At 39.5% G+C, this 14,005-nt stretch overlaps 1 pseudogene; it reads right to left on the bottom strand.

Annotated features, from left to right (window-relative positions):
• Window positions 1-4,561: 4,561 nt before the first annotated feature.
• LOC124521186 (keratin, type II cytoskeletal 8-like) lies at window positions 4,562-6,568 on the bottom strand (annotated as a pseudogene).
• Window positions 6,569-14,005: the final 7,437 nt, after the last annotated feature.

A 14,005-nucleotide genomic window follows, 5' to 3' on the forward strand; every position in this document is an offset into this window, starting at 1 on the left:
TATGTTTGAGTAAGAAATAATGGAGGACTCCAAGCTCAGAATTCTTAGAGCTGTGAGTGACGTAAAATATAGAGGACGATATTGAATTGAGAATAATGCAATTACTGTCCTATTAGATATTTCAAGTTAAAATCAGGGTTAAAGCAACACATAATTGACTACTTTACTGGTTGCAAAAAAAGATGGTACTGAAATTTCCTTTTAAAATTGGGACCTTATATTCTAATAAAAATATCCTGAGGAACTGCATTTTACAAGTTTTCAAATAAATATCATGATGAATAGGGATATTTTTCTTATCTTAAAATATCAAAGGATATTTATAGTCCTTTTCGTGGCTTATTCTGCATTCCACGATCCTCAAGAAGGCAAATCGTGAAATGAAAAACATGTGTGAGAAATTAGTAGAGCAGTTGCTCCTGACTGCCAAAGGAGATGCTACTTGAGGGGGAAAGGCCTTCGAGGGGATTTTCCTACTTTGAACAGAGATGTCCACGCACATTGTTATCCCGCGTCCCAAATTCAGGCGGTAAACTTTACATGAAGTAGGTTCTCAATAAACATTTTCAGAATGAATACACATATTTTAATAAAATATGAACAAACATTTTAAATGGAATTATTTCAATTTAAATAATTTAACATTTTGTCCATTACACCCCAGTAAAGTTGGAAGAGAATAAAAAAAAAAAAATGACTCGTCCTTGCCCAGAGTTTTTTTTTTTTTTTAATTTTTTTAACATTTATTTATTATAGAGAGACAGAGTAAGAGCATGGGAGGGACAGAGAGAGGGGGAGACACAGAATCTGAAACAGGCTTCAGGCTCGGAGCTGTCAGCACAGAGCCCGACGCGGGGCTCGAACTCACGGACCGCGAGATCATGACCTGAGCCAAAGTCGGACGCCCAACCGACTGAGCCACCCAGGCGCCCCCAGAGTTTTTTGTATATTTGGAAGATTAGCTTTTTCTTCTTCTTCTTTTTTTTTAAATTAGTTAGTTAGTGTATTTATTTATTTATTTATTTAAGTAACCTCTACACCCAATATGGGGCTCAGATATGACCCCAAGAACTGAGCCAGCCAGGCACCCCAGATTAGTTCTTTATCTTTGATATACATTTTGTGTGTTTTCTCCTAGATTGGCGTTTATCTTTTTTCTCTTACCTATTTTCTTTTTCCAAATGACTATCCATTTGTCACAACACTGTTTATTAAAGAGTTCATCTTGTCCTCACAGATGTGAAATGCTGTCTCAATTATATTCTAAATTTCCATATGTAGTTGTGTTTATTTTTAAACTTTCCTTTCTGTTGTATTTGGTTGGCTGTTTGTTCATATGCCATGTTTTGATACATAGGAGAGCTAATTAGTTTCCTCTTGGCTTTTTTTTTTTATAAGTGGCTTATCATATAATTTTAAATGCATTTAAATACGTACATGGATTTTAGAGCCAACTTATCTAATTCTAGAAAAAAAATCTCATTTATATATTTTTTTAGAAAATCACATTACATTCATATTAACTAGGAGGAGACCTGATACCTGTTTTCAGTTCAGTGATTCTAATGAAGAGTCCATTCATTCAATTTCCTTTTTTTCTTATAGGGTGTTTGCCATGTCACCCATAGAGGGTTTGTACATAACTGTTAATTTACAAAACATTTATTTTTATTTTTGTTGATGTCTTTATTCTGTCATTGTATCTTCTGATTGGTTATTACTTATATATATTATGGCTGCAAAATTTTGTATAATCTTGTATCTTACTAAGTTACTGAATTATTTTATTTATAATAATTTTATCATTGATTCAGATATTCCAAGTAAAGTATTATACCAGGTGAAAGTAGAGATGATTTTATTTCTTTTCCCATTCTTTTATCTCAAATTCTTTTTTCTTGTTTCATTGCACTAGCTAGTAAGTCTGATTCTGTGTTAAATAGTTAAAAAGAATAGCAGCCTTTTTGCTTTATTCTGGATCTTAGTGCAAATGCTTCTAGTGTCTACATAATAAATAATATGCTGGCTTTAAGATTGAGGGAAATTTATTTTATTAATTTAAAGAAACATCTATGGCTTTCTATTTTATGGAGTCTTTTATCAGAAATGACTTTTGAATTTAGTTGCATTTTTTTCAGTGTCTATGTCATAGTCAAGTAATTTAAAAAAATCTTTTCAGATGGTGATCATCGTAATGGCTTTCTTTTTTTTTTTTTTAAGTTTCATTTATTTGTTTTAAGAGAGAGTGTGCATCCACGTGCATGAGTGGGAGAGGGGCTCAGAGAGAGGGAGAGAGAGGATCCCAAGCAGGCTCCACGCTGACAGTGCAGAGCCCAATGCAAAGATCAATGTCACAAATCGTGAGATCATGACCTGAGCTGAAATCAAGAGTCAGGCACTTAACTGTCTGAGCCACTGTCTTAATATCAAATCACTCTTGCATTCATGTAATAAACTGGTCATGATATATTAATTTTTTTAACGTTTATTTATTTTTGAGAGACAGAGAGAGACAGAATGAGCAGGGAAGGGGCAGAGAGAGAGGGAGACATAGAACATGAAGGAGGCTCCAGGCTCTGAGCTGTCAGCACAGAGCCCGACGCGGGGCTCGCCCTCACAAGCTGTGAGATCATGACCTGAGCCGAAGTTGGACGCTTAACCAACTGAGCCACCTGGGCACCCCCGTGATATATTAATTTTTAAATGAGCGGTTGGATTCTATTTCCTAATATTCTGCTTAAGATTTTTTGCCTCAATATTTCAAGGTAAGATTGGTTTCTGTTTTTCTTCACTATGCTATTTTATTAGGTTTATGTATTGATACTTCTTTTTTTGTAAAAGCATTTTTGGAAACGTCTATGTTTAGAAAAACTTGTATAGCATTGGATTATCTCCACTTTGAAGGTTTGACTGAGCTCCCCTGTGAAACTATCTGCACATGGTCATTTTTGAGGGCCAGTTCTCCATTTCTCTTTTGAAATTTAATCTGAAAATTTTTTATATATATAAGAAATGCATATTTGAATCTGTGCTAGGAGATCAATGGCCCCCAAAATATCCATGCCCTAACCCCCAGAACCTATGACTAGGTTATTTTTGCAGATGTGATTAAGGGTAGGGACCTCCAGATGAGGAGATTATCCTGAACTGCCTAATTTTTTGAGAATTTAAAAGTAAATAACTTTTTCTTGCTGGGTCAGAGAGATACAATGTTTTACTATCGCTGACTTTGAAGATGGAGTAAGCGACCATGAGCCAAAGAATATGGGTGGCTTCTAGAAGCAGGGAATAGCCTTTAACTGACAGCCAGTAAGAAAACAAGGACCTTGTTCATACACCCACAAGAAAATAATTTCTACCAACACATGAATGAGCCAGCAACAAATTCTTTTCTAGAACCTCCGTAAAAGGAACCACCCTGCTGACATGTTGATTTTAGTTCAATGAGACCCATAGTGGATTTCTGTCTTAAGAACTATAAAATAATAAATACGTGGTGTTTTCTGCCACAAGTTTGTGGTGACTTTTCATGGCAGCAATGGAAAACTAATACCTGGACAGAGAAGGTCAAATTTGATAAATGTATTTTGTATGAAACTGACTGTTTTACCTGGGTTTTCACATTTATTTTCATAGAATTACACAGCACGGACTCATGGTTTTCGAAATTTTGTCAATTCATTTCTCCTTTGTTATTTATTATCTTGTGCCTTTATACTTTTTTTGTGCGAAGTTTGGAAGAGCCATCTGAGGCTTTATTTGGGAAAAGGCACTTGAGTTGGCTTTTGGCTTTTATTATTTTTTTTATATTTTTAGTTTTTAAATGTGTATTTTGAGAGACAGAGAGCACACACAGGGGATGGGCAGAGAGAGAGAGAGAGAGAGAGAGAGAGAGAAAATCTTAAGTGGGCTTCATGCCCAGCCCTGAGCCCCATGTGGAGTTCGATCTCACTGCCCTGAGATCATGCCTGGGCTCAAATCAAGAATTGGATGCTTAATGATTGAGTCACCCAGGCTCCTTGACTTGGCTTTTAGGTGGGGACATGAGCAAGATGGGGTAGCCAGGGCACTAGACTCCCCCGCTGGCAGGCTGAGGACTGAAGCGGAGCCTCAGGTGGGTCCTTCTGTTTCTGACAGTCCCCAGCACAGCTCCTTCCCCCAAAGGCTCTACGGCCGCCACGAGAGGGGTGCCTGGGAGAGACCTCAGTGGCTGTTCAGGTGGACAGGATACCAGACAACTTGGATGCCAGCTTCACGTGGTGGATCTCTATCTTTCTCACAACCACCGCCTTGGAGGAGCTGACACAGCTGAAGAAATTGGAGCCCCCGCCACACTAGAAGATGCTCAGGCCATAGTTGAGATCAGGGCTCACGAGGACCCTGTAGGCCGAGCTCAGCCCACCTGAGTAGCCACTGGTGGTCTTAGTATAGATACTCATGTTCTCATCCCAGACTCCAGCTAGCTTTCCTCGCCCTCCGGGGGCTTGCAGTAGGTGGAAATCTCCAATGTCCAGGGCCAGCTTGATGTTCACGAGCTCCTTGTACTCGCATAGCTACCATGCTATGTCCTACTTGGCTCACTGCAGGGTGCCTCCAGCCGTGCCAGCTTGACATTGGTGAACTTCACGGACAGCTCCCCGCGCTGCTCTGCATCAGCGACAGCGTGCTCTTTGATCTCCTGGTACTGCTTTTTGAAGTCCTCCACCAGCCCCTGCCTGCTGCCAAGCTTTAACCCCAGCTTTCGCTTCTCCTGTTCCAATATGTCCAGCTGCTGCTGAAGGTTGCTGATGTATCTCTAGAACATGTCCCTGTGGCTCCGAGTTGTGTTCTGCTGCCGGAGGCTCCGTTCGGTCTCTGGAATGTTGTTCTTCTGCCCCAGGTGCCAGCCCTATCAATGCAGGCAAACTTGTTGCTGAGGGTCTTGATCTGCTCCTTCTCCTGGGTGCACACGGCCTTGATACTGGGGTCTGCCTCCAGCTTAAGGGGACTCCGCAGGCTCTGGTTCACTGATGCAACCGCGATCCTGCCCACTTCCCTGGCCCCACTGTAGCCGCTGACCACACTCATGCTGGCGCCCAGGCCACCCTGGAAGCTGCTGCCTCTGCCCACCCGGGACAAGGCTGGTCATCTGAAAGGGGAGCCTTGGATGAGAAGGCAAAAGGCCCTATCTTTTTTTTTTTTTTTTAATTTTTTTTTTCAACGTTTTTTATTTATTTTTGGGACAGAGAGAGACAGAGCATGAACGGGGGAGGGGCAGAGAGAGAGGGAGACACAGAATCGGAAACAGGCTCCAGGCTCTGAGCCATCAGCCCAGAGCCCGACGTGGGGCTCGAACTCACGGACCGCGAGATCGTGACCTGGCTGAAGTCGGACGCGTAACCGACTGCGCCACCCAGGCCCCCCCAAAAGGCCCTATCTTTGCCTCTAGACCGTCCCCATTCTCAGTGATGTTTTGAAGAGGGCTGGGCCAGTCTTATCTCCTGCAAAATCTGCCTCTACAGAAATATCTTCTAATTCTCTTGAACTGATCTCTCCTGCAGGACTGCCAAACTTGGCAAGACAGAGCCAATTCTTACCCGTATTTTGATAGTTTTTTCCCAGGTGGTCTCACTCATAAGCTCTATCTGCATGTGACCTGTATTCGTAAGATATTATAGTCCACAGCTCATCCAAGAGTCCAGTTTATCACGTCATCTACCATGACAAGAAGGATCACCAACTTTCCAGCCCACTGTATCTGTTTTCTTGCTGATTGCCAACTGACCACTGAATTAATATTTGCTATTTTAAGTTTTGTTAAGGCAGCTCATGCCTAGGTACGAACCTCTGTTGCTGTAGAGTGTATTAACTGTTCACAACGTAAAGAATAAAGCGACGGCGACTTTGAAACAATAAAAGTGTATTTGTGCCAATTCAAGCATACGCAGTCCGGGGTTATGATATAACCTTGCCTTTTCTTGCTCGATGTAGTCCCTTGGGCTTGCTCTGGTCTGCGTGGTTGCATGTGGCTCACGCTGCCACTTCCATGTTCCAGGCCTGAGGATTGCATACTTCACTTCTGCTTATAACCAGCTGGCAAAACTTAGGCACCTTCCGGCATTCCTACCTGTAAGGAGAATGCAAAATACAGTGTTTAGTCTCAGTGCCAGTTTGTCCGGATGAAACACAAAGACAATCTCATAATGGCAAACAAAAGGGGAGAATGGATAGCGAGGCCTATTGGTGGCATATACCACATCCTTTTCCTCATGACTTTTTCCCGTTTTTTTTCCTTTGAAAAGTAAGATTTTTTTTTTTTTTTGCATTTCAAACCTTAAAAATTTCTCCCGTAGTGAGTATTTTTATTTAGAGAAATTTAAGCTAGTATATTTTTTCTATAGTTCTTAGTTTTTTCTCTCCAATGCAAATAGCCCTTTTATCGTATATAATAATAATCCTTGTTTAAAAAAATCAGCCAACAGGGGCGCCTAGGTGGCTCAGTCGGTTGAGTGTCCGACTTCGGCTCAGGTCATGATCTCACGGTCCGTGAGCTCGAGCCCTGCGTCGGGCTCTGTGCTGACAGCTTAGAGCCTGGAGCCTGTTTCAGATTCTGTGTCTCCCTCTCTCTCTGACCCTCCCCCCGTTCATGCTCTGTCTCTCTCTGTCTCAAAAATAAATAAACGTTAAAAAAAAAATCAGCCAACAAAAGAGAAAGGAAATATCCAAAATCTCTGCACATTGAGGAAAAATACCATCAATGTTTTGATGATTATTGTTTCATGTACCTTTTTTAGAAACATACACATACACTCCTTTCCCCAAAGATTTTAGCAAAAGATGATCATATAATAATTTTGTTTTTATTTTATAAACTTTAAAAAAAACGCCATTTTCTTTTTGTTCATTATCTCTTCTCCCACCACCTGAATAACCCTAGGTATCAATGTTACCAACCTCGTATGTATCTTGGCTTACTTCAATTTGTGGTCATATGATTATATTCACATACATGTTTACATATATTCACACACGTTTAGAGTTATATATGTATTTAAATATTTTGGTATTGTTTGGTTTAGAAAGGTAGCATAATATGTATATTTCTCTGTCTCTTGCCTTTCTCATTTAACAGCATGTTGTAGAAATCGTTTTTTGTTTGTGTGTATTTTATTTTATTTTATTTTATTTTATTTATTTTTTCCAGAACTTAAGAATGTATTTACTTCCTCTACTTTATGGTGAATCTAACATTTCCTTTTCTTAAGTCTATTTATTTTTATTTTTGAAAGAGGGAGAGAGCGAGAGAGAGACAGGGGGGCAGAGAGAGAGGGAGAAAGAGAATCCCAAGCAGGCTCTGTACTGTCAGCACAATGCCCGATGTGGGGTTCTGTCTCATGACTGTGGGATCATGACCCGAGCTGAAATCAAGAGTCAGACACTTAATTGACTGAGCCACCCAGGCACCCCAGAAGCTAACATTTATTTTAGGAACTAATTATGAAATGTTTCAATAGCTACAAAATAAAAATGTCTTTTATTAATACTGTAGGGGCCAAGGGCAGGCAGTCCCAAAGTGTGTTGTGGGAATCTTTTTAATCATTGACTATAGATTCATAAAATTCCTTGTAATTGCTGTATGTTATTTCATGGGATGTTTTTAACCACAAGTTATTAAAACTTTTACCCATTAATAGACATTCACTCCCCCCACCCCCATTTTTTGTCCCTGCCCTAAAAAAACTGCATTAACTATCCGTATATACTAGTATTTTATTTCTATGGTACAGATTACCAGTAACAGAGATGTTGATTTGAAAAGTGTATGTGATTTGGGGCGCCTGCGTGGCTCATTCAGTTAAGCGTCCGACGTCGGCTCGGGTCACGATCTCATGGTTCTTGAGTTCGAGCCCCGCATCGGGCTCTGTGCTGACGGCTCAGAGCCTGGAGCCTGTTTCTGATTCGGTGCCTCCCTCTCTCTCTCTGTACCTCCCTGGCTCGCACTCTCTCCCAATAATCAATAAACTTTTAAAAAAAATTAAAAAAAAGAAAAGAAAAGTGTATGTGATTTATATTTTAGCAGATATTGCCAGACTGTTTTTCCAAAAGGCTGTAACAATCCATACTTCCTCCAGCATACTCTCCTATATCTCCCTCATCGATAGGTGTACCGCTGTTTTAAATCTTACCAATATCATATGGGTTACGTATTGCTAACTTAAAATTTCATTTTATAATAGCGAGATTCTGTGCATATATATATTTAATTATTGTGTATATTGTATACGTATATTTAATTTAAAAAGAGACACAAATTTATTTAGAAACACAAAGTGCAAGGGGTGTCTGGATGGCTCAGTCAGTTGAGTGTCTGACTTTGGCTCAGGACATGATCTCACAGTTCGTGGGTTCAAGCCCCGCATCAGGCTCTGGACTGAGAGCTCAGAGACTGGAGCCTGCTTCTGATTGTGTCTCCCTCTCTCTCTGTCCCTCCCTCTCATGCTCTGTCTCTCTCTGTCTCTCAAAATCAATAAATATTGAAAAAATTAAAAAAAAAAAGAAATTCAAAGTGCATGATTGCTGTAGCTGTATGTAGTGACATACATATTATGAATGTCAAAATCAAATACATGTATTTGATGGTAGCAGATAATTTTCCCCTAGCGGTATTGTGTTTCTCTTCAATCTTTGGGAGTCTGTAGGCTGCTATATAAATGGTCTGAGTGCTAGGTGAATTTTTTTAATGTAAAGATATACAAAATTGTAGCTCCTTGTTTCTCTGTGATAGAGACAGAAACTGTGAAATAAATTTGGTTGTGCTCGTGGTATTTTAAACAAGCAAAAAAAAAAAAGTTCAACGGTCTATAAAGAAACTGCATTTATAAGTTTTATTATTAAATCCACCACTGCTTTGCTGACTAATAAAATGGAAAATGTGTGCTTTTATAGGTTTATAAAAAGGCAAGCTATAGTTTCATGAAAAATATCTTGCACCGATTGAATACAGGTGGCTACTTGTTTAGACTTGGAAGATGTAAAGGCTTAGTATAGATGTCTGAAAAAGGTAATATGGCACAATAAAAAAAAATCTTCCTTTCTTTGCTCATCAATCCTTTGGGTATTCCATGTCAAATAAACGCTACAACAATTTATAGTAAAAGTACACAGTGGAAGTGCCAACGTTAACACTCCTTAGGACTGGATACCTGCCAGACTTTTCACACCAATATTTAATGTGAACTAAAATGTCTTTTCCATTGGAAGTGTGAGAAGGAGCTTACTTTCCTATATTTGGCAACACGCTTATGTGAAGTATAAAGTCAAATGCCCGTGATGTTCTCTTTATTTCAACCATGATAAATTGTGTTCATTTGTTTAAGTGCATGTGGCAGCTTTAGTGTTCCAACTATAAATTTTGGTTAACTTCTATTGACGTGCTGTATTAAACTTAAGAAAAACAAATTACACTTCACCCGTTTTAATTGACCAAATGTGTCAAAAACACAGTAAGTATGACCCAAAAGGTCAGAGCCTTAGTCTACACTGTAATGGGTGTCATGGCAGGGATCCAACTTTTCTTGTACATTTCATTTTTCATGAAGTTTTAGGACAAGGCATACGTTTAACATTCACTTCCACTTCTCATTTGTACTTCAAAGTTTCTCATAGGCTGTATGACTACCAGGAACACTTTTCTCTTGTGCTATTTAAAGTTCTCTTTGCCCAGAGAATACTGATGTTCTCCTGTAAACAAGGCCTTGAGAATGGACTTTGGCATCCTGAGGGACGCAATGCTGATTTATAGCATACCCATAGATCACTGTAACACTCCCTGGAAAAGACCTGGTTTACATATCTAGTCCCTGTTTCCATGACGGAACAAGGAACCATGTGGTTAGGTACCAGATTAAACTTGGCATATTGGATTCCCTTGGGATCTGATGAAAGTTACCAGTCTTAATTCTTTCGCTCTATGTCCAATCGTTTATCTAAATCTTTATTCCTTTGATAATGTATTAGCTTGGTGCCTGATGATTAAATGATAGTAATTAAACTCTCTCTCACCTGCTGTTGTGTCCTCTCTCTCTCGCTCTCTCTCTAGTTACCCTGTGGGGTGGTATCTTTTCATCTCCTGTTTCAAAATTAGCTGCTTTTCAAGGTGAAAAGAATTTGTGAATTCTTGTGAATTTATGTCTGGAGAAACTCAAAATGGAGCAGGTGTTTGCAAAGTGTTATGTTTCATATTGGAGGAAAAAAGCGATTCTAAATCTTCAAGTTTATTCCATTTCTATTACAACTTGTAAGAATCTCATTCTAAGGAACATGCCTTACCCCCTAGAAACCTTAAGTTTTATGTTGGCAGTAATGGGAGACTGTTTGTTCTGCTCTGATCAATTTAGGGGTGGAAAAGATAACAGTCATCCTTGTCCAAGAAGCCAGAGACTGACGGATGGAGCCTAATCAGGGGTTTTAATTCTCCTTAAAAAAAAAGGAAGAGACTGTTCCTTCCCTCCACCCCAGGGAATCACTATTATCATGAAGATTACCTGAGGCTGAGTCAGGTTCTAAATTACAGTTGGCAAACTTTCTGTGAAGGGCCAGAGAAGAAAACTTGTGCTTTTAAGCCCGTACGGTCTCTGTCACAACTACTCAACCCTGCCATGGACAGCATAGCCATTGATATTGCATAACTGAATGACTGTGGCTGTGTTCCAATACATGTTTATGGACATTGCTATTTGCATATCATAGAAAATATCTTGCAGGTCATGAAAGTGTCTTCTTCTTACCTTTTCCCAACCATTTAAGAATATAAACAACCCTTGCTCTGGAGCTGTATGAAAACAGTTGGCAGGTTGTATTTGGCATGAGGGTCTTAGAATGCCAACCCTTGTTCTAACCTAATATTAGTTTCTTAAAGGCCCAAGAAATTTAGAGTAAGGGAGTTTTCTTTTAAATTAATGCTCTAGTCTTCTTTTACCTGCAGCATTTTCTTTCATACAAAGATAGTTTACTTCTCTTCCCTCATTTTTTTGATCAGATGATAAATATATTGGTATTTTGGAGTCCAATCTAATGGGAATTAGGGGTAGCAAATGCTGTTGATGCCTTGTTCTATCTGCTCAGTACCCAGCATTTACCTGCCCAGCTATTCTGCTTTGTGCAGCAAGTATGTGCGATTCTGTGTAAGATCTTCTCCGGCTACTGGAGTGCATTTGGCCTAGGGTAGGACGTGCAGGGAGTGCTGAGGCATTCAGACCCCTTGGGGGTAGCTCTTGGGCAATGTGTGATAGAACTGGAGGGCAAATATCCCTAGCTTGGGCTATCTCTGAGGCATATTGCTCATTGTCTCCTTGGATTCTTCAGTGGGACTGAAACTCTAATCACTAATAACTGTAGCCTGCTTGAAAACATACCCTTGATTGGCCCCCTTCCTTTCTCTATTTTCAATTCCCCACTTCTTTCCTGGTACTTTTCAGGATTACTTCCCAAAGAAAGTAATTGCTTTCTTGATTGTTAGATTCTCGATTGCTAGATTCTGAAGAGATTGCACATACTTAAATTCAAAACCAACCTTTTGTAATGAAGGCCACTGGCCTAGGTTGTACATTTTAAGTCCTTGCTTTCGTCTTTTGTATTTAGGCAGAGCCTGTCATCTTTGTGTATGGCAAGGATTTTCCCTTCTCCTCTTTTGTCTTCAAAGGGAAGATACCATGACTGTTGGCCATCTGCATGACTGCTGCATCCCAAGAAGAGGTATGCTATCTCCACCCTGGTCATACTGATTGTCATGCCCTGTACAGTATGACACATGACACAAGAAAATAGGTCAGAGGGGACATTGTACATCCTCCACTTCCTCTTCATACCCATCCTGTAAATATATCAAACAAAGGCGATCTCTATTGGCAGCTCACTTTCTCTTCTTCATTGTGAAGAGCAGAACTGGGATGAATTGGAACAATATGGTCTCTTTGAAATCCAAATCTTGGATAAATTTCACTCTGCATCTATTTGACCATAGATTTCCTTACTGCCCCCTGCACTCTGACCTATTCTGTGCATTTTTCCCCCAAAGTGCCTATGTGTTATGGTGCTAGGACTATTATTCCCAGGTATTCCTACTATTATTCCTGGTTATTCCAAAAAACAAATTTTAACTTTTATTCAAATTCTTAAAAGTAGTAATTTCCCTCTTGATAACACTCTGTCTCTATATCTTTCTTTCATTAGCAGTAAGCATGGATATGCTTTACTAACTTTCCTCCTAGTACCTCCTGTTTTTGAGAGGTACAACCATTTCACTACTTGCAGTGTAAGTGAAGAAGGAGTAGGAATGACCACAAGACTTTTCAGGGTAAAATTTTCATAAGGAAAGAGACGCAAAGTGAATACATGCAAAGGAGAGATACTAGGAGCAAAGGGTGGTGGTGGTAAAAGCACCTGAATGTTAAATACAGAGTTGATAATATGGGAAGGCTATTTCAGACAGGCTGAAATAGAAGCAAATTTACACATTAATCAAAAGTTTATACCTATATATGCAGTTTATTTATTTTGAGAGAGAGAGAGAGAGAGAGTGAGCACGAGTGAGGAAGGGGCAGAGAGAGGAGAGAGAGAATCCCAAGCAAGCTCTGCTCCATCAGCACAGAGCCCCATGTGGGACTCAAACTTACGAACCATGAGATCATGACCTGAGCCCAAACCAAGAGTCAGATGCTCAACAGACTGAACCACCCAGGCCACCCGAAAGTTTATATTTTAATAGAAGACTTTACTATTATTTCAATGTCAGATTTTTAAAAATGCATGTTTCAATAATTATTGTCAGATTAACTTCCAATCCCTATTACTATGAAACCAATGTCTACTTGGACCAAAAATATCTTAGGTAGTTTGGCATGAAGGATGGTGTTAAAGGCTAAGATGAGAATAAGGAAGACCAGAGGTAGACCAGGAATTACACCTTTATAGGCCATATTTACACATTTCAAAACGAAATAGATGCATTCATATAGTAAGCTATGCTGAGTTAAGATACCCAGTTTGGTTCAGAAGTTCATTAAAATAGTTGAGGAAAGAACAAGACAGTTAAAAATAGTCCCCAGTTTATGAAGAGCAATGTTATTAGATGAAATCTTCTCATTTAACATTGTTACAAATATGAATTTGTGTGGATCAACAACTTTTCTTAATTGATCCTGCATATAACCCTAGAGCTGGGTGCTGATGGTGCCACAGATGCAACCTCTGGCTTAAGCAGCCTGTAATCTAATGACTTGATGAGTGGGACCAAAAATGGTACAGGAAAACCCATCAGGTGCCTTATGTTCTTTGACCTATTTTGGTCTACCGCACTGTAATGTGGAAAACCTATGGTGTGGTTTTAACTTTGCTTGGTTGCAGACTTATCTTGACTTCATCCTTCCATCCATCCATCCATCCACTCACCCATCTATCCATCCATCCATCCATCCATCCATCTGTCCATCCATCCACTCACTCAGTCCATACTTTTTGATCATATACAATATGCCAGATACTGTAGAAGTGTTTCAGATGTCTTCATGGAGCTTACTATCTTGTCTTTAAAACAAATCAGCACTGAGATTTAGAAATACATTAGTAATCCTTGGGATCCAGGATTTATTAGAAGTAAATTATGACATTATTGAGTTTCAAAACAATCCACATATGGAGGTTAAATTATGGCAGATTATAGTCTTTGAGGACTGCTTACTGAAAATGTATCACTGCAGTCACATGAAGACAGGAGATAATTTGAAGACAGGACATCTATATTGTGTTTAAAGATTTAGTTGTTGAGTGTTGCTCTTAATATTCTATATATTATCCATTTATCAAAATTCAGCCCCACCAGTTGTCCAGCTTCCTTCTGGTCATTTTAATAATCTCTGAGATAAAATTTTTTACTTTACAGATGGACGTCCACCACCCCAAGATCACTGCCCTCTCACTTCATCCTTCCTTGGGATTTTCAGCTACACTTCATACATCATCACCTTTT

Source organism: Lynx rufus, unplaced genomic scaffold (assembly GCF_022079265.1).
Source record: "Lynx rufus isolate CCGP_SWC_20201006 ecotype Redwood Valley unplaced genomic scaffold, mLynRuf1.p SCAF_3, whole genome shotgun sequence".
Taxonomy (NCBI): Eukaryota; Metazoa; Chordata; class Mammalia; order Carnivora; family Felidae; genus Lynx; species Lynx rufus.